The sequence below is a fragment of the Pseudophryne corroboree genome, chromosome 11, assembly GCF_028390025.1.
Source record: "Pseudophryne corroboree isolate aPseCor3 chromosome 11, aPseCor3.hap2, whole genome shotgun sequence".
NCBI lineage: Eukaryota > Metazoa > Chordata > Amphibia > Anura > Myobatrachidae > Pseudophryne > Pseudophryne corroboree.
Genome location: NC_086454.1, coordinates 207,736,898 through 207,757,732, shown reverse-complemented (window position 1 = coordinate 207,757,732; position 20,835 = coordinate 207,736,898). Strand labels below are relative to the sequence as shown.

Sequence of the window (20,835 nt, the reverse complement as noted above, 5' to 3'; positions counted from 1 at the left end):
TAAATGCCATATTTAGCTTCTGTGGTCATTTTTTACAAGCTAAACACTGCAAGACTGTTTTACAGTTGAAGCAAGGATAAAATATCAACTCTAGTGATGAGACACTTGCTGTAATGACTTTCACCCCAGATGGGACTTGGACCCACAACCCCTGGCTTAGGAGGACAGTGACTTATCCATTATGCCAGTGGTGCTTACTGATGTTCTTATTTAAGACTGTTAGGTTTTTAATAGTCAATTATTTATTTTTGAGGAAAAAGTGAAGCTGTTTACTGTGTTCTTTGCGTTACCAAGTCCAGCAGGAAATGTGCTGGTACTATCCAGAGCTGTCAGTATGGATTATCATGCTATATTGCAGAAAATCAATTTGATGCAACTGCTTTACCAACAATATGTTAATCTTTTCCATTGCTGTTTTGTTGGCTGACTGAAGGAAGATATGCAGTGCATTTGAACCAAAGCAGATGTGTGCTGACAACTTAAATGCACAATCATGTTTGTGTTTTTTCTTTCTTTCTTCCATCCTTTGTAATATCATATTAAATATTAAGGTAGCAGTTTATAATCAATGATTATTGACATAAGAAAAATAATAAAAACAGTAAACAAAGCTGCTCCAGGTGAGGTTTGAACTCACAACCTCGGCATAGCTCAACAGATACTGTCTTATAAGTACCGAATGCTGACCAATTGCGCCACTGGAGCACTTAGCAGCATCAGTTGGTTATGCTAGATGTGGATTTTATTCAATACAATCAGTACAGTCATAAGAATTGAAAAAGAAAATCATTTTTGGTGATGAATGATGAGCAACAAACGAACATGCATGCCAGATGGCACTTGAATAAGCTGTCCACGGTGATAGAAAAGGTTTAAAATAAACCAACAACAATGTTATCATAATAAATGTCATATTTAGCTTCTGTGGTCATTTTTTACAAGCTAAACACTGCAAGACTGTTGTACAGTTGAAGCAAGGATAAAATATCAACTCTAGTGATGAGACACTTGTTGTAATGACTTCCACCCCAGATGGGACTTGGACCCACAACCCCTGGCTTAGGAGGACAGTGACTTATCCATTATTTAAGACTGTTAGGTTTTTAATAGTCAATTATTTATTTCTGAGGAAAAAGTGAAGCTGTTTACTGTGTTCTTTGCGTTACCAAGTCCAGCAGGAAATGTGCTGGTACTATCCAGAGCTGTCAGTATGGATTATTATGCTATATTGCAGAAAATCAATTTGATGCAACTGCTTTACCAACAGTATGTTAATCTTTTCCATTGCTGTTTTGTTGGCTGACTGAAGGAAGATATGCAGTGCATTTGAACCAAAGCAGATGTGTGCTGACAACTTAAATGCACAATCATGTTTGTGTTTTTTCTTTCTTTCTTCCATCCTTTGTAATATCATATTAAATATTAAGGTAGCAGTTTATAATCAATGATTATTGACATAAGAAAAAGAATAAAAACAGTAAACAAAGCTGCTCCAGGTGAGGTTTGAACTTACAACCTCGGCATTGCTCAACAGATACTGTCTTATAAGTACCGCGCGCTGACCAATTGCGCCACTGGAGCACTTAGCAACATTTGTTGGCTATGCTAGATGTGGGTTTTATTCAATACAATCAGTACAGTTATAAGAATTGAAAAAGAAAATCATTTTTGGTGATGAATGATGAGCAACAAACGAACGTGCATGCCAGATGGCACTTGAATAAGCTGTCCACGGTGATAGAAAAGGTTTAATAAAAAACAACAACAATGTTATCATAATAAATGTCATTTTGTAGCTTCTGTGGTCATTTTTTGCAAGCTAAACACTGCAAGACTGTTGTACAGTTGAAGCAAGGATAAAATATCAACTCTAGTGATCATACACTTGCTGTAATGACTTCCAACTCAGACGGGACTAAAACCCACAACCACTGGCTTAGGAGAACAGTGCCTTATCCATTATGCCAGTGGTGCTTACTGGTGTCCTTATTTAAGACTGATAGGTTTTTAATAGTCAATTATTTATTTTTGAAAAAAAGTGAAGCTGTTTACTGTGTTCTTTGCATTACCAAGTCCAGCATGAAATGTGCTGGTACTATGCAGAGCTGTCAGTATGGATTATCATGCTATATTGCAGAAAATCAATTTGATGAAACTGCTTTACCAACAGTATGTTTATCTTTTCCATTGCTGTTTTGTTGGCTGACTGAAGGAAGATATGCAGTGCATTTGAACCAAAGCAGATGTGTGCGCTTACAACTTAAATGCACAATCATATTTTTGGGGGTTTTTTTCTTTCTTCCATAATTTGTAATATCATATTAAATATTAAGGTAGCAGTTTATAATCAATGACTAATGACATAAGTAAAGGAAAAAAACAGTATACAAAGCTGATCCAGGAGAAGCTTGAACTCACAACCTCGGCATTGCTCAACAGATACTGTCTTACAAGTACCGCGCACTGACCTATTGCACCAATGGAACACTTTGCAGCATTAATTGGTTATGCTAGATGTGGATTTTATTCAATACAATCAGTACAGTCATAAGAATTGAAAAAGAAAATCATTTTTGGTGATGAATGATGAGCAACAAAGGAACATGCATGCCAGATGGCACTTGAATAAGCTGTCCACGGTGATAGAAAAGGTTTAAAATAAACCAACAACAATGTCATCATAATAAATGTCATATTTAGCTTCTGTGGTCATTTTTTACAAGCTAAACATTGCAAGACTGTTTTACAGTTGAAGCAAGGATAAAATATCAACTCTAGTGATGAGACACTTGCTGTAATGACTTCCACCCCAGATGGGACTTGGACCCACAACCCCTGGCTTAGGAGGACAGTGACTTATCCATTATGCCAGTGGTGCTTACTGATGTTCTTATTTAAGACTGTTAGGTATTTAATAGTCAATTATTTATTTTTGAGGAAAAAGTGAAGCTGTTTACTGTGTTCTTTGCGTTACCAAGTCCAGCAGGAAATGTGCTGGTACTATCCAGAGCTGTCAGTATGGATTATCATGCTATATTGCAGAAAATCAATTTGATGCAACTGCTTTACCAACAATATGTTAATCTTTTCCATTGCTGTTTTGTTGGCTGACTGAAAGAAGATATGCAGTGCATTTGAACCAAAGCAGATTTGTGCTGACAACTTAAATGTACAATCATGTTTGTGTTTTTTCTTTCTTTCTTCCATCCTTTGTAATATCATATTAAATATTAAGGTAGCAGTTTATAATCAATAATTATTGACATAAGAAAAATAATAAAAACAGTAAACAAAGCTGCTCCAGGTGAGGTTTGAACTCACAACCTCAGCATTGCTCAACAGATACTGTCTTATAAGTACAGCGCGCTGACCAATTGCGCCACTGGAGCACTTAGCATTATCAGTTGGTTATGCTAGATGTGGGTTTTATTCAATACAATCAGTACAGTCATAAGAATTAAAAAAGAAAATCATTTTTGGTGATGAATGATGAGCAACAAACGAACGTGCATGCCAGATGGCACTAGAATAAGCTGTCCTCGGTGATAGAAAAGGTTTAAAAAAAACAACAACAATGTTATCATAAAAAATGTCATTTTGTAGCTTCTGTGGTCATTTTTTGCCAGCTAAACACTGCAAGACTGTTGTACAGTTGAAGCAAGGATAAAATATCAACTCTAGTGATGAGACACTTGCTGTAATGACTTCCAACTCAGACGGGACTAAAACCCACAACCACTGGCTTAGGAGAACAGTGCCTTATCCATTATGCCAGTGGTGCTTACTGATGTCCTTATTTAAGACTGATAGGTTTTTAATAGTCAATTATTTATTTTTGAAAAAAAGTGAAGCTGTTTACTGTGTTCTTTGCATTACCAAGTCCAGCAAGAAATGTGCTGGTACTATCCAGAGCTGTCAGTATGGATTATCATGCTATATTGCAGAAAATCAATTTGATGCAACTGCTTTACCAACAGTATGTTAATCTTTTCCATTGCTGTTATGTTGGCTGACTGAAGGAAGATATGCAGTGCATTTGACCCAAAGCACATGTGTGCTGACAACTTAAATGCACAATCATGTTTGTGTTTTTTTTTCTACCATCATTTGTAACATCATATTAAATATTAAGGTACCAGTTTATAATCAATGACTAATGACATAAGTAAAGGAAAAAAACAGTATACAAAGCTGATCCAGGAGAGGCTTGAACTCACAACCTCGGCATTGCTCAACAGATACTGTCTTACAAGTACCGCGCACTGACCTATTGCACCAATGGAACACTTTGCAGCATTAATTGGTTATGCTAGATGTGGATTTTATTCAATACAATCAGTACAGTCATAAGAATTGAAAAAGAAAATAATTTTTGGTGATGAATGATGAGCAACAAAGGAACATGCATGCCAGATGGCACTTGAATTAGCTGTCCACGGTGATAGAGAAGGTTTAAAATAAACCAACAACAATGTCATCATAATAAATGTCATATTTAGCTTCTGTGGTCATTTTTTACAAGCTAAACACTGCAAGACTGTTTTACAGTTGAAGCAAGGATAAAATATCAACTCTAGTGATGAGACACTTGCTGTAATGACTTCCACCCCAGATGGGACTTGGACCCACAACCCCTGGCTTAGGAGGACAGTGACTTATCCATTATGCCAGTGGTGCTTACTGATGTTCTTATTTAAGACTGTTAGGTTTTTAATAGTCAATTATTTATTTTTGAGGAAAAAGTGAAGCTGTTTACTGTGTTCTTTGCGTTACCAAGTTCAGCAGGAAATGTGCTGATACTAACCAGAGCTGTCAGTATGGATTATCATGCTATATTGCAGAAAATCAATTTGATGCAACTGCTTTACAAACAGTATGTTAATCTTTTCCATTGCTGTTTTGTTGGCTGACTGAAGGAAGATACGCAGTGCATGTGAACCAAAGCAGATGTGTGCTTACAACTTAAATGCACAATCATGTTTGTGTTTTTTCTTTCTTTCTTCCATCCTTTGTAATATCATATTAAATATTAAGGAAGCTGTTTATAATCAATGATTATTGACATAAGAAAAAGAATAAAAACAGTAAACAAAGCTGCTCCAGGTGAGGTTTGAACTCACAACCTCGGCATTGCTCAACAGATACTGTCTTGTAAGTACCGTGTGCTGACCAATTGCGCCACTGGAGCACTTAGCAGCAATAGTTGGTTATGCTAGATGTGGATTTTATTCAATACAATCAGTACAGTCATAAGAATTGAAAAAGAAAATCATTTTTGGTGATGAATGATGAGCAACAAATGAACGTGCATGCCAGATGGCACTTGAATAAGCTGTCCACGGTGATAGAAAAGGTTTTAAAAAAAACAACAACAATGTTATCATAATAAATGTCATTTTGCAGCTTCTGTGGTCATTTTTTACAAGCTAAACACTGCTAGACTGTTTTACAGTTGATGCAAGGACAAAATATCAACTCTAGTGATGATACACTTGCTGTATTGACTTCCAACTCAGACGGGACTAAAACCCACAACCACTGGCTTAGGAGAACAGTGCCTTATCCATTATGCCAGTGGTTCTTACTGATGTCCTTATTTAAGACTGATAGGTTTTTAATAGTCAATTATTTATTTTTGAAAAAAAGTGAAGCTGTTTACTGTGTTCATTGCATTACCAAGTCCAGCATGAAATGTGCTGGTACTATGCAGAGCTGTCAGTATGGATTATCATGCTATATTGCAGAAAATCAATTTGATGCAACTGCTTTACCAACAATATGTTTATCTTTTCCATTGCTGTTTTGTTGGCTGACTGAAGGAAGATATGCAGTGCATTTGAACCAAAGCAGATGTGTGCTGACAACTTAAATGCACAATCATGTTTGTGTTTTTTTTTCTTTCTTCCATCATTTGTAATATCATATTAAATATTAAGGTAGCAGTTTATAATCAATGACTAATGACATAAGTAAAGGAAAAAAACAGTATACAAAGCTGATCCAGGAGAGGCTTGAATTCCCAACCTCGGCATTGCTCAACAGATACTGTCTTACAAGTACCGCGCACTGACCAATTGCACCAATGGAACACTTTGCAGCATTAATTGGTTATGCTAGATGTGGATTTTATTCAATACAATCAGTACAGTCATAAGAATTGAAAAAGAAATTCATTTTTGGTGATGAATGATGAGCAACAAAGGAACATGCATGCCAGATGGCACTTGAATAAGCTGTCCACGGTGATAGAGAAGGTTTAAAATAAACCAACAACAATGTCATCATAATAAATGTCATATTTTGCTTCTGTGGTCATTTTTTACAAGCTAAACACTGCAAGACTGTTTTACAGTTGAAGCAAGGATAAAATATCAACTCTAGTGATGAGACACTTGCTGTAATGACTTCCACCCCAGATGGGACTTGGACCCACAACCCCTGGCTTAGGAGGACAATGACTTATCCATTATGCCAGTGGTGCTTACTGATGTTCTTATTTAAGACTGTTAGGTTTTTAATAGTCAATTATTTATTTTTGAGGATAAAGTGAAGCTGTTTACTGTGTTCTTTGCGTTACCAAGTCCAGCAGGAAATGTGCTGGTACTATCCAGAGCTGTCAGTATGGATTATCATGCTATATTGCAGAAAATCAATTTGATGCAACCGCTTTACCAACAGTATGTTAATCTTTTCCATTGCTGTTTTGTTGGCTGACTGAAGGAAGATATGCAGTGCATGTGAACCAAAGCAGATGTGTGCTTACAACTTAAATGCACAATCATGTTTGTGTTTTTTCTTTCTTTCTTCCATCCTTTGTAATATCATATTAAATATTAAGGTAGCAGTTTATAATCAATGATTATTGACATAAGAAAAAGAATAAAAACAGTAAACAAAGCTGCTCCAGGTGAGGTTTGAACTCACAACCTCGGCATTGCTCAACAGATACTGTCTTGTAAGTACCGTGCGCTGACCAATTGCGCCACTGGAGCACTTAGCAGCATCAGTTGGTTATGCTAGATGTGGGTTTTATTCAATACAATCAGTACAGTCATAAGAATTGAAAAAGAAAATCATTTTTGGTGATGAATGATGAGCAACAAATGAATGTGCATGCCAGATGGCACTTGAATAAGCTGTCCACGGTGATAGAAAAGGTTTTAAAAAAAACAACAACAATGTTATCATAATAAATGTCATTTTGTAGCTTCTGTGGTCATTTTTTACAAGCTATACACTGCTAGACTGTTTTACAGTTGAAGCAAGGACAAAATATCAACTCTAGTGATGATACACTTGCTGTATTGACTTCCAACTCAGACGGGACTAAAACCCACAACCACTGGCTTAGGAGAACAGTGCTTTATCCATTATGCCAGTGGTTCTTACTGATGTCCTTATTTAAGACTGATAGGTTTTTAATAGTCAATTATTTATTTTTGAAAAAAAGTGAAGCTGTTTACTGTGTTCATTGCATTACCAAGTCCAGCATGAAATGTGCTGGTACTATGCAGAGCTGTCAGTATGGATTATCATGCTATATTGCAGAAAATCAATTTGATGCAACTGCTTTACCAACAGTATGTTTATCTTTTCCATTGCTGTTTTGTTGGCTGACTGAAGGAAGATATGCAGTGCATTTGAACCAAAGCACATGTGTGCTGACAACTTACATGCACAATCATGTTTGTGTTTTTTTTTCTTTCTTCCATCATTTGTAATATCATATTAAATATTAAGGTAGCAGTTTATAATCAATGACTAATGACATAAGAAAAGGAAAAAAACAGTATACAAAGCTGATCCAGGAGAAGCTTGAACTCACAACCTCGGCATTGCTCAACAGATACTGTCTTACAAGTACTGTGCACTGACCAATTGCACCAATGGAACACTTTGCAGCATTAATTGGTTATGCTAGATGTGGATTTTATTCAATACAATCAGTACAGTCATAAGAATTGAAAAAGAAAATCATTTTTGGTGATGAATGAAGAGCAACAAAGGAACATGCATGCCAGATGGCACTTGAATAAGCTGTCCACGGTGATAGAAAAGGTTTAAAATAAACCAACAACAATGTCATCATAATAAATGCCATATTTAGCTTCTGTGGTCATTTTTTACAAGCTAAACACTGCAAGACTGTTTTACAGTTGAAGCAAGGATAAAATATCAACTCTAGTGATGAGACACTTGCTGTAATGACTTTCACCCCAGATGGGACTTGGACCCACAACCCCTGGCTTAGGAGGACAGTGACTTATCCATTATGCCAGTGGTGCTTACTGATGTTCTTATTTAAGACTGTTAGGTTTTTAATAGTCAATTATTTATTTTTGAGGAAAAAGTGAAGCTGTTTACTGTGTTCTTTGCGTTACCAAGTCCAGCAGGAAATGTGCTGGTACTATCCAGAGCTGTCAGTATGGATTATCATGCTATATTGCAGAAAATCAATTTGATGCAACTGCTTTACCAACAATATGTTAATCTTTTCCATTGCTGTTTTGTTGGCTGACTGAAGGAAGATATGCAGTGCATTTGAACCAAAGCAGATGTGTGCTGACAACTTAAATGCACAATCATGTTTGTGTTTTTTCTTTCTTTCTTCCATCCTTTGTAATATCATATTAAATATTAAGGTAGCAGTTTATAATCAATGATTATTGACATAAGAAAAATAATAAAAACAGTAAACAAAGCTGCTCCAGGTGAGGTTTGAACTCACAACCTCGGCATAGCTCAACAGATACTGTCTTATAAGTACCGAATGCTGACCAATTGCGCCACTGGAGCACTTAGCAGCATCAGTTGGTTATGCTAGATGTGGATTTTATTCAATACAATCAGTACAGTCATAAGAATTGAAAAAGAAAATCATTTTTGGTGATGAATGATGAGCAACAAACGAACATGCATGCCAGATGGCACTTGAATAAGCTGTCCACGGTGATAGAAAAGGTTTAAAATAAACCAACAACAATGTTATCATAATAAATGTCATATTTAGCTTCTGTGGTCATTTTTTACAAGCTAAACACTGCAAGACTGTTGTACAGTTGAAGCAAGGATAAAATATCAACTCTAGTGATGAGACACTTGTTGTAATGACTTCCACCCCAGATGGGACTTGGACCCACAACCCCTGGCTTAGGAGGACAGTGACTTATCCATTATTTAAGACTGTTAGGATTTTAATAGTCAATTATTTATTTCTGAGGAAAAAGTAAAGCTGTTTACTGTGTTCTTTGCGTTACCAAGTCCAGCAGGAAATGTGCTGGTACTATCCAGAGCTGTCAGTATGGATTATTATGCTATATTACAGAAAATCAATTTGATGCAACTGCTTTACCAACAGTATGTTAATCTTTTCCATTGCTGTTTTGTTGGCTGACTGAAGGAAGATATGCAGTGCATTTGAACCAAAGCAGATGTGTGCTAACAACTTAAATGCACAATCATGTTTGTGTTTTTTCTTTCTTTCTTCCATCCTTTGTAATATCATATTAAATATTAAGGTAGCAGTTTATAATCAATGATTATTGACATAAGAAAAAGAATAAAAACAGTAAACAAAGCTGCTCCAGGTGAGGTTTGAACTTACAACCTCGGCATTGCTCAACAGATACTGTCTTATAAGTACCGTGTGCTGACCAATTGCGCCACTGGAGCACTTAGCAGCATCTGTCGGTTATGCTAGATGTGGATTTGATTCAATACAATCAGTATAGTCATAAGAATTGAAATAGAAAATCATATTTGGTGATGAATGTTGAGCAACAAACGAACGTGCATGCCAGATGGCACTTGAATAAGCTGTCCACGGTGATAGAAAAGGTTTAAAAAAAATAAACAACAATGTTATCATAATAAATGTCATTTTTTAGCTTCTGTGTTCATTTTTTGCAAGCTAAACACTGCAAGACTGTTGTACAGTAGAAGCAAGGATAAAATATCAACTCTAGTGATGAGACACTTGCTGTAATGACTTCCAACTCAGACGGGACTAAAACCCACAACCACTGGCTTAGGAGAACAGTGCCTTAACCATTATGCCAGTGGTGCTTAATGATGTCCTTATTTAAGACTGATAGGTTTTTAATAGTCAATTATTTATTTTTGAAAAAAAGTGAAGCTGTTTACTGTGTTCATTGCATTACCAAGTCCAGCATGAAATGTGCTGGTACTATGCAGAGCTGTCAGTATGGATTATCATGCTATATTGCAGAAAATCAATTTGATGCAACTGCTTTACCAACAATATGTTAATCTTTTCCATTGCTGTTTTGTTGGCTGACTGAAGGAAGATATGCAGTGCATGTGAACCAAAGCAGATGTGTGCTTACAACTTAAATGCACAATCATGTTTGTGTTTTTTCTTTCTTTCTTCCATCCTTTGTAATATCATATTAAATATTAAGGTAGCAGTTTATAATCAATGATTATTGACATAAGAAAAAGAATAAAAACAGTAAACAAAGCTGCTCCAGGTGAGGTTTGAACTCACAACCTCGGCATTGCTCAACAGATATTGTCTTGTAAGTACCGTGCGCTGACCAATTGCGCCACTGAAGCACTTAGCAGCATCAGTTGGTTATGCTAGATGTGGGTTTTATTCAATACAATCAGTACAGTCATAAGAATTGAAAAAGAAAATCATTTTTGGTGATGAATGATGAGCAACAAATGAACGTGCATGCCAGATGGCACTTGAATAAGCTGTCCACGGTGATAGAAAAGGTTTTAAAAAAAACAACAACAATGTTATCATAATAAATGTCATTTTGTAGCTTCTGTGGTCATTTTTTACAAGCTAAACACTGCTAGACTGTTTTACAGTTGAAGCAAGGACAAAATATCAACTCTAGTGATGATACACTTGCTGTATTGACTTCCAACTCAGACGGGACTAAAACCCACAACCACTGGCTTAGGAGAACAGTGCTTTATCCATTATGCCAGTGGTTCTTACTGATGTCCTTATTTAAGACTGATAGGTTTTTAATAGTCAATTATTTATTTTTGAAAAAAAGTGAAGCTGTTTACTGTGTTCATTGCATTACCAAGTCCAGCATGAAATGTGCTGGTACTATGCAGAGCTGTCAGTATGGATTATCATGCTATATTGCAGAAAATCAATTTGATGCAACTGCTTTACCAACAATATGTTTATCTTTTCCATTGCTGTTTTGTTGGCTGACTGAAGGAAGATATGCAGTGCATTTGAACCAAAGCAGATGTGTGCTGACAACTTAAATGCACAATCATGTTTGTGTTTTTTTTTTCTTTCTTCCATCATTTGTAATATCATATTAAATATTAAGGTAGCAGTTTATAATCAATGACTAATGACATAAGAAAAGGAAAAAAACAGTATACAAAGCTGATCCAGGAGAAGCTTGAACTCACAACCTCTGCATTGCTCAACAGATACTGTCTTACAAGTACTGTGCACTGACCAATTGCACCAATGGAACACTTTGCAGCATTAATTGGTTATGCTAGATGTGGATTTTCTTCAATACAATCAGTACAGTCATAAGAATTGAAAAAGAAAATCATTTTTGGTGATGAATGATGAGCAACAAAGGAACATGCATGCCAGATGGCACTTGAATAAGCTATCCACGGTGATAGAAAAGGTTTAAAATAAACCAACAACAATGTCATCATAATAAATGCCATATTTAGCTTCTGTGGTCATTTTTTACAAGCTAAACACTGCAAGACTGTTTTACAGTTGAAGCAAGGATAAAATATCAACTCTAGTGATGAGACACTTGCTGTAATGACTTTCACCCCAGATGGGACTTGGACCCACAACCCCTGGCTTAGGAGGACAGTGACTTATCCATTATGCCAGTGGTGCTTACTGATGTTCTTATTTAAGACTGTTAGGTTTTTAATAGTCAATTATTTATTTTTGAGGAAAAAGTGAAGCTGTTTACTGTGTTCTTTGCGTTACCAAGTCCAGCAGGAAATGTGCTGGTACTATCCAGAGCTGTCAGTATGGATTATCATGCTATATTGCAGAAAATCAATGTGATGCAACTGCTTTACCAACAATATGTTAATCTTTTCCATTGCTGTTTTGTTGGCTGACTTAAGGAAGATATGCAGTGCATGTGAACCAAAGCAGATGTGTGCTTACAACTTAAATGCACAATCATGTTTGTGTTTTTTCTTTCTTTCTTCCATCCTTTGTAATATCATATTAAATATTAAGGTAGCAGTTTATAATCAATGATTATTGACATAAGAAAAAGAATAAAAACAGTAAACAAAGCTGCTCCAGGTGAGGTTTGAACTCACAACCTCGGCATTGCTCAACAGATACTGTCTTGTAAGTACCGAGCGCTGACTAATTGCGCCACTGGAGCACTTAGCAGCATCAGTTGGTTATGCTAGATGTGGGTTTTATTCAATACAATCAGTACAGTCATAAGAATTGAAAAAGAAAATCATTTTTGGTGATGAATGATGAGCAACAAATGAACGTGCATGCCAGATGGCACTTGAATAAGCTGTCCACGGTGATAGAAATGGTTTTAAAAAAAACAACAACAATGTTATCATAATAAATGTCATTTTGTAGCTTCTGTGGTCATTTTTTACAAGCTAAACACTGCTAGACTGTTTTACAGTTGAAGCAAGGACAAAATATCAACTCTAGTGATGATACACTTGCTGTATTGACTTCCAACTCAGACGGGACTAAAACCCACAACCACTGGCTTAGGAGAACAGTGCTTTATCCATTATGCCAGTGGTTCTTACTGATGTCCTTATTTAAGACTGATAGGTTTTTAATAGTCAATTATTTATTTTTGAAAAAAAGTGAAGCTGTTTACTGTGTTCATTGCATTACCAAGTCCTGCATGAAATGTGCTGGTACTATGCAGAGCTGTCAGTATGGATTATCATGCTATATTGCAGAAAATCAATTTGATGCAACTGCTTTACCAACAGTATGTTTATCTTTTCCATTGCTGTTTTGTTGGCTGACTGAAGGAAGATATGCAGTGCATTTGAACCAAAGCAGATGTGTGCTGACAACTTAAATGCACAATCATGTTTGTGGTTTTTTTTCTTTCTTCCATCATTTGTAATATCATATTAAATATTAAGGTAGCAGTTTATAATCAATGACTAATGACATAAGAAAAGGAAAAAAACAGTATACAAAGCTGATCCAGGAGAAGCTTGAACTCACAACCTCTGCATTGCTCAACAGATACTGTCTTACAAGTACTGTGCACTGACCAATTGCACCAATGGAACACTTTGCAGCATTAATTGGTTATGCTAGATGTGGATTTTATTCAATACAATCAGTACAGTCATAAGAATTGAAAAAGAAAATCATTTTTGGTGATGAATGATGAGCAACAAAGGAACATGCATGCCAGATGGCACTTGAATAAGCTGTCCACGGTGATAGAAAAGGTTTAAAATAAACCAACAACAATGTCATCATAATAAATGCCATATTTAGCTTCTGTGGTCATTTTTTACAAGCTAAACACTGCAAGACTGTTTTACAGTTGAAGCAAGGATAAAATATCAACTCTAGTGATGAGACACTTGCTGTAATGACTTTCACCCCAGATGGGACTTGGACCCACAACCCCTGGCTTAGGAGGACAGTGACTTATCCATTATGCCAGTGGTGCTTACTGATGTTCTTATTTAAGACTGTTAGGTTTTTAATAGTCAATTATTTATTTTTGAGGAAAAAGTGAAGCTGTTTACTGTGTTCTTTGCGTTACCAAGTCCAGCAGGAAATGTGCTGGTACTATCCAGAGCTGTCAGTATGGATTATCATGCTATATTGCAGAAAATCAATTTGATGCAACTGCTTTACCAACAATATGTTAATCTTTTCCATTGCTGTTTTGTTGGCTGACTGAAGGAAGATATGCAGTGCATTTGAACCAAAGCAGATGTGTGCTGACAACTTAAATGCACAATCATGTTTGTGTTTTTTCTTTCTTTCTTCCATCCTTTGTAATATCATATTAAATATTAAGGTAGCAGTTTATAATCAATGATTATTGACATAAGAAAAATAATAAAAACAGTAAACAAAGCTGCTCCAGGTGAGGTTTGAACTCACAACCTCGGCATAGCTCAACAGATACTGTCTTATAAGTACCGAACGCTGACCAATTGCGCCACTGGAGCACTTAGCAGCATCAGTTTGTTATGCTAGATGTGGATTTTATTCAATACAATCAGTACAGTCATAAGAATTGAAAAAGAAAAATATTTTTGGTGATGAATGATGAGCAACAAACGAACATGCATGCCAGATGGCACTTGAATAAGCTGTCCACGGTGATAGAAAAGGTTTAAAATAAACCAACAACAATGTTATCATAATGAATGTCATATTTAGCTTCTGTGGTCATTTTTTACAAGCTAAACACTGCAAGACTGTTTTACAGTTGAAGCAAGGATAAAATATCAACTCTAGTGATGAGACACTTGTTGTAATGACTTCCACCCCAGATGGGACTTGGACCCACAACCCCTGGCTTAGGAGGACAGTGACTTATCCATTATTTAAGACTGTTAGGTTTTTAATAGTCAATTATTTATTTTTGAGGAAAAAGTGAAGCTGTTTACTGTGTTCTTTGCGTTACCAAGTCCAGCAGGAAATGTGCTGGTACTATCCAGAGCTGTCAGTATGGATTATCATGCTATATTGCAGAAAATCAATGTGATGCAACTGCTTTACCAACAATATGTTAATCTTTTCCATTGCTGTTTTGTTGGCTGACTTAAGGAAGATATGCAGTGCATGTGAACCAAAGCAGATGTGTACTTACAACTTAAATGCACAATCATGTTTGTGTTTTTTCTTTCTTTCTTCCATCCTTTGTAATATCATATTAAATATTAAGGTAGCAGTTTATAATCAATGACTAATGACATAAGAAAAGGAAAAAAACAGTATACAAAGCTGATCCAGGAGAAGCTTGAACTCACAACCTCTGCATTGCTCAACAGAAACTGTCTTACAAGTACTGTGCACTGACCAATTGCACCAATGGAACACTTTGCAGCATTAATTGGTTATGCTAGATGTGGATTTTATTCAATACAATCAGTACAGTCATAAGAATTGAAAAAGAAAATAATTTTTGGTGATGAATGATGAGCAAAAAAGGAACATGCATGCCAGATGGCACTTGAATAAGCTGTCCACGGTGATAGAAAAGGTTTAAAATAAACCAACAACAATGTCATCATAATAAATGCCATATTTAGCTTCTGTGGTCATTTTTTACAAGCTAAACACTGCAAGACTGTTTTACAGTTGAAGCAAGGATAAAATATCAACTCTAGTGATGAGACACTTGCTGTAATGACTTTCACCCCAGATGGGACTTGGACCCACAACCCCTTGCTTAGGAGGACAGTGACTTATCCATTATGCCAGTGGTGCTTACTGATGTTCTTATTTAAGACTGTTAGGTTTTTAATAGTCAATTATTTATTTTTGAGGAAAAAGTGAAGCTGTTTACTGTGTTCTTTGCATTACCAAGTCCAGCAGGAAATGTTCTGGTACTATCCAGAGCTGGCAGTATGGATTATCATGCTATATTGCAGAAAATCAATTTGATGCAACTGCTTTACCAACAATATGTTAATCTTTTCCCTTGCTGTTTTGTTGGCTGACTGAAGGAAGATATGCAGTGCATTTGAACCAAAGCAGATGTGTGCTGACAACTTAAATGCACAATCATGTTTGTGTTTTTTCTTTCTTTCTTCCATCCTTTGTAATATCATATTAAATATTAAGGTAGCAGTTTATAATCAATGATTATTGACATAAGAAAAATAATAAAAACAGTAAACAAAGCTGCTCCAGGTGAGGTTTGAACTCACAACCACGGCATAGCTCAACAGATACTGTCTTATAAGTACCGAACGCTGACCAATTGCGCCACTGGAGCACTTAGCAGCGTCAGTTGGTTATGCTAGATGTGGATTTTATTCAATACAATCAGTACAGTCATAAGAATTGAAAAAGAAATTCATTTTTGGTGATGAATGATGAGCAACAAACGAACATGCATGCCAGATGGCACTTGAATAAGCTGTCCACGGTGATAGAAAAGGTTTAATATAAACCAACAACAATGTTATCATAATAAATGTCATATTTAGCTTCTGTGGTCATTTTTTACAAGCTAAACACTGCAAGACTGTTTTACAGTTGAAGCAAGGATAAAATATCAACTCTAGTGATGAGACACTTGTTGTAATGACTTCCACCCCAGATGGGACTTGGACCCACAACCCCTGGCTTAGGAGGACAGTGACTTATCCATTATTTAAGACTGTTAGGTTTGTAATAGTCAATTATTTATTTTTGAGGAAAAAGTGAAGCTGTTTACTGTGTTCTTTGCGTTACCAAGTCCAGCAGGAAATGTGCTGGTACTATCCAGAGCTGTCAGTATGGATTATTATGCTATATTGCAGAAAATCAATTTGATGCAACTGCTTTACCAACAGTATGTTAATCTTTTCCATTGCTGTTTTGTTGGCTGATTGAAGGAAGATATGCAATGCATTTGAACCAAAGCAGATGTGTGCTGACAACTTAAATGCACAATCATGTTTGTGTTTTTTCTTTCTTTCTTCCATCCTTTGTAATATCATATTAAATATTAAGGTAGCAGTTTATAATCAATGATTATTGACATAAGAAAAAGAATAAAAACAGTAAACAAAGCTGCTCCAGGTGAGGTTTGAACTTACAACCTCGGCATTGCTCAACAGATACTGTCTTATAAGTACCGTGCGCTGACCAATTGCGCCACTGGAGCACTTAGCAGCATCTGTCGGTTATGCTAGATGTGGATTTTATTCAATACAATCAGTATAGTCATAAGAATTGAAATAGAAAATCATATTTGGTGATGAATGATGAGCAATAAACGAACGTGCATGCCAGGTAGCACTTGAATAAGCTGTCCACGGTGATAGAAAAGGTTTAAAAAAAATAAACAACAATGTTATCATAATAAATGTCATTTTTTAGCTTCTGTGTTCATTTTTTGCAAGCTAAACACTGCAAGACTGTTGTACAGTTGAAGCAAGGATAAAATATCAACTCTAGTGATGAGACACTTGCTGTAATGACTTCCAACTCAGACGGGACTAAAACCCACAACCACTGGCTTACGAGAACAGTGCCTTAACCATTATGCCAGTGGTGCTTAATGATGTCCTTATTTAAGACTGATAGGTTTTTAATAGTCAATTATTTATTTTTGAAAAAAAGTGAAGCTGTTTACTGTGTTCTTTGCATTACCAAGTCCAGCAAGAAATGTGCTGGTACTATCCAGAGCTGTCAGTATGGATTATCATGCTATATTGCAGAAAATCAATTTGATGCAACTGCTTTACCAACAGTATGTTTATCTTTTCCATTGCTGTTTTGTTGGCTGACTGAAGGAAGATATGCAGTGCATTTGAACTAAAGCAAATGTGTGCTTACAACTTAAATGCACAATCATATTTGTGTTTTTTTTTTTCTTCCATCATTTGTAATATCATATTAAATATTAAGGTAGCAGTTTATAATCAATGACTAATGACATAAGTAAAGGAAAAAAACAGTATACAAAGCTGCTCCAGGTGGGGTTTGAACTCACAACCTCGGCATTGCACAACAGATACTGTTTTATAAGTACCGCGCGCTAACCAATTGCGCCACTGGAGCACTTAGCAGAATCATTTGGTTATGCTAGATGTGGATTTTATTCAATACAATCAGTACAGTCATAAGTATTGAAAAAGAAAATAATTTTTGGTGTTGAATGATTAGCAACAAACGAACATGCATGCCAGATGGCACTTGAATAAGCTGTCCACGGTGATAGAAAAGGTTTACAATAAACCAACAACAATGTTATCATAATAAATGTCATATTTAGCTTCTGTGGTCATTTTTTACAAGCTAAACACTGCAAGACTGTTGTACAGTTGAAGCAAGGATAAAATATCAACTCTAGTGATGAGACACTTGGTGTAATGACTTCCACCCCAGATGGGACTTGGACCCACAACCCCTGGCTTAGGATGACAGTGACTTATCCATTATTTAAGACTGTTAGGTTTTTAATAGTCAATTATTTATTTTTGAGGAAAAAGTGAAGCTGTTTACTGTGTTCTTTGCGTTACCAAGTCCAGCAGGAAATGTGCTGGTACTATCCAGAGCTGTCAGTATGGATTATCATGCTATATTGCAGAAAATCAATGTGATGCAACTGCTTTACCAACAATATGTTAATCTTTTCCATTGCTGTTTTGTTGGCTGACTTAAGGAAGATATGCAGTGCATGTGAACCAAAGCAGATGTGTGCTTACAACTTAAATGCACAATCATGTTTGTGTTTTTTCTTTCTTTCTTCCATCCTTTGTAATATCATATTAAATATTAAGGTAGCAGTTTATAATCAATGATTATTGACATAAGAAAAAGAATAAAAACAGTAAACAAAGCTGCTCCAGGTGAGGTTTGAACTCACAACCTCGGCATTGCTGAACAGATACTGTCTTGTAAGTACCGAGCGCTGACCAATTGCGCCACTGGAGCACTTAGCAGCATCAGTTGGTTATGCTAGATGTGGGTTTTATTCAATACAATCAGTACAGTCATAAGAATTGAAAAAGAAAATCATTTTTGGTGATGAATGATGAGCAACAAATGAACGTGCATGCCAGATGGCACTTGAATAAGCTGTCCACGGTGATAGAAAAGGTTTTAAAAAAAACAACAACAATGTTATCATAATAAATGTCATTTTGTAGCTTCTGTGGTCATTTTTTACAAGCTAAACACTGCTAGACTGTTTTACAGTTGAAGCAAGGACAAAATATCAACTCTAGTGATGATACACTTGCTGTATTGACTTCCAACTCAGACGGGACTAAAACCCACAACCACTGGCTTAGGAGAACAGTGCTTTATCCATTATGCCAGTGGTTCTTACTGATGTCCTTATTTAAGACTGATAGGTTTTTAATAGTCAATTATTTATTTTTGAAAAAAAGTGAAGCTGTTTACTGTGTTCATTGCATTACCAAGTCCAGCATGAAATGTGCTGGTACTATGCAGAGCTGTCAGTATGGATTATCATGCTATATTGCAGAAAATCAATTTGATGCAACTGCTTTACCAACAGTATGTTTATCTTTTCCATTGCTGTTTTGTTGGCTGACTGAAGGAAGATATGCAGTGCATTTGAACCAAAGCAGATGTGTGCTGACAACTTAAATGCACAATCATGTTTGTGTTTTTTTTTCTTTCTTCCATCATTTGTAATATCATATTAAATATTAAGGTAGCAGTTTATAATCAATGACTAATGACATAAGAAAAGGAAAAAAACAGTATACAAAGCTGATCCAGGAGAAGCTTGAACTCACAACCTCTGCATTGCTCAACAGATACTGTCTTACAAGTACTGTGCACTGACCAATTGCACCAATGGAACACTTTGCAGCATTAATTGGTTATGCTAGATGTGGATTTTATTCAATACAATCAGTACAGTCATAAGAATTGAAAAAGAAAATCATTTTTGGTGATGAATGATGAGCAACAAAGGAACATGCATGCCAGATGGCACTTGAATAAGCTGTCCACGGTGATAGAAAAGGTTTAAAATAAACCAACAACAATGTCATCATAATAAATGCCATATTTAGCTTCTGTGGTCATTTTTTACAAGCTAAACACTGCAAGACTGTTTTACAGTTGAAGCAAGGATAAAATATCAACTCTAGTGATGAGACACTTGCTGTAATGACTTTCACCCCAGATGGGACTTGGACCCACAACCCCTGGCTTAGGAGGACAGTGACTTATCCATTATGCCAGTGGTGCTTACTGATGTTCTTATTTAAGACTGTTAGGTTTTTAATAGTCAATTATTTATTTTTGAGGAAAAAGTGAAGCTGTTTACTGTGTTCTTTGCGTTACCAAGTCCAGCAGGAAATGTGCTGGTACTATGCAGAGCTGTCAGTATGGATTATTATGCTATATTGCAGAAAATCAATTTGATGCAACTGCTTTGCCAACAGTATGTTAATCTTTTCCATTGCTGTTTTGTTGGCTGACTGAAGGAAGATATGCAGTGCATTTGAACCAAAGCAGATGTGTGCTGACAACTTAAATGCACAATCATGTTTGTGTTTTTTCTTTCTTTCTTCCATCCTTTGTAATATCATATTAAATATTAAGGTAGCAGTTTATAATCAATGATTATTGACATAAGAAAAAGAATAAAAACAGTAAACAAAGCTGCTCCAGGTGAGGTTTGAACTTACAACCTCGGCATTGCTCAACAGATACTGTCTTATAAGTACCGTGCGCTGACCAATTGCGCCACTGGAGCACTTAGCAGCATCTGTCGGTTATGCTAGATGTGGATTTTATTCAATACAATCAGTATAGTCATAAGAATTGAAATAGAAAATCATATTTGGTGATGAATGATGAGCAACAAACGAACGTGCATGCCAGATGGCACTTGAATAAGCTGTCCACGGTGATAGAAAAGGTTTAAAAAAAATAAACAACAATGTTATCATAATAAATGTCATTTTTTAGCTTCTGTGTTCATTTTTTGCAAGCTAAACACTGCAAGACTGTTGTACAGTTGAAGCAAGGATAAAATATCAACTCTAGTGATGAGACACTTGCTGTAATGACTTCCAACTCAGACGGGACTAAAACCCACAACCACTGGCTTAGGAGAACAGTGCCTTAACCATTATGCCAGTGGTGCTTAATGATGTCCTTATTTAAGACTG

The 20,835-nt window shown here is 36.0% G+C and overlaps 12 non-coding genes across 12 annotated transcripts; all 12 read right to left on the bottom strand.

Annotated features, from left to right (window-relative positions):
- Positions 1-1,488: 1,488 nt before the first annotated feature.
- On the bottom strand, positions 1,489-1,581 carry TRNAI-UAU (transfer RNA isoleucine (anticodon UAU)). Its single transcript is given in 2 exon segments — positions 1,489-1,524; positions 1,544-1,581. It is a non-coding gene; the product is annotated as a tRNA-Ile (tRNA).
- A 1,715-nt stretch (positions 1,582-3,296) lies between these two features.
- Positions 3,297-3,389, bottom strand: TRNAI-UAU (transfer RNA isoleucine (anticodon UAU)). Its single transcript is given in 2 exon segments — positions 3,297-3,332; positions 3,352-3,389. It is a non-coding gene; the product is annotated as a tRNA-Ile (tRNA).
- A 1,706-nt stretch (positions 3,390-5,095) lies between these two features.
- On the bottom strand, positions 5,096-5,188 carry TRNAV-UAC (transfer RNA valine (anticodon UAC)). Its single transcript is given in 2 exon segments — positions 5,096-5,131; positions 5,151-5,188. It is a non-coding gene; the product is annotated as a tRNA-Val (tRNA).
- A 1,711-nt stretch (positions 5,189-6,899) lies between these two features.
- TRNAV-UAC (transfer RNA valine (anticodon UAC)) lies at positions 6,900-6,992 on the bottom strand. The gene is given in 2 exon segments: positions 6,900-6,935; positions 6,955-6,992. It is a non-coding gene; the product is annotated as a tRNA-Val (tRNA).
- A 3,490-nt stretch (positions 6,993-10,482) lies between these two features.
- TRNAV-UAC (transfer RNA valine (anticodon UAC)) lies at positions 10,483-10,575 on the bottom strand. Its single transcript is given in 2 exon segments — positions 10,483-10,518; positions 10,538-10,575. It is a non-coding gene; the product is annotated as a tRNA-Val (tRNA).
- Positions 10,576-12,287: 1,712 nt separating this feature from the next.
- TRNAV-UAC (transfer RNA valine (anticodon UAC)) lies at positions 12,288-12,380 on the bottom strand. Its single transcript is given in 2 exon segments — positions 12,288-12,323; positions 12,343-12,380. It is a non-coding gene; the product is annotated as a tRNA-Val (tRNA).
- Positions 12,381-14,091: 1,711 nt separating this feature from the next.
- On the bottom strand, positions 14,092-14,184 carry TRNAI-UAU (transfer RNA isoleucine (anticodon UAU)). The gene is given in 2 exon segments: positions 14,092-14,127; positions 14,147-14,184. It is a non-coding gene; the product is annotated as a tRNA-Ile (tRNA).
- A 1,685-nt stretch (positions 14,185-15,869) lies between these two features.
- On the bottom strand, positions 15,870-15,962 carry TRNAI-UAU (transfer RNA isoleucine (anticodon UAU)). Its single transcript is given in 2 exon segments — positions 15,870-15,905; positions 15,925-15,962. It is a non-coding gene; the product is annotated as a tRNA-Ile (tRNA).
- A 783-nt stretch (positions 15,963-16,745) lies between these two features.
- On the bottom strand, positions 16,746-16,838 carry TRNAI-UAU (transfer RNA isoleucine (anticodon UAU)). The gene is given in 2 exon segments: positions 16,746-16,781; positions 16,801-16,838. It is a non-coding gene; the product is annotated as a tRNA-Ile (tRNA).
- An 806-nt stretch (positions 16,839-17,644) lies between these two features.
- On the bottom strand, positions 17,645-17,737 carry TRNAI-UAU (transfer RNA isoleucine (anticodon UAU)). Its single transcript is given in 2 exon segments — positions 17,645-17,680; positions 17,700-17,737. It is a non-coding gene; the product is annotated as a tRNA-Ile (tRNA).
- Positions 17,738-18,520: 783 nt separating this feature from the next.
- TRNAV-UAC (transfer RNA valine (anticodon UAC)) lies at positions 18,521-18,613 on the bottom strand. The gene is given in 2 exon segments: positions 18,521-18,556; positions 18,576-18,613. It is a non-coding gene; the product is annotated as a tRNA-Val (tRNA).
- Positions 18,614-20,324: 1,711 nt separating this feature from the next.
- Positions 20,325-20,417, bottom strand: TRNAI-UAU (transfer RNA isoleucine (anticodon UAU)). Its single transcript is given in 2 exon segments — positions 20,325-20,360; positions 20,380-20,417. It is a non-coding gene; the product is annotated as a tRNA-Ile (tRNA).
- Between the last annotated feature and the right edge of the window lie 418 nt (positions 20,418-20,835).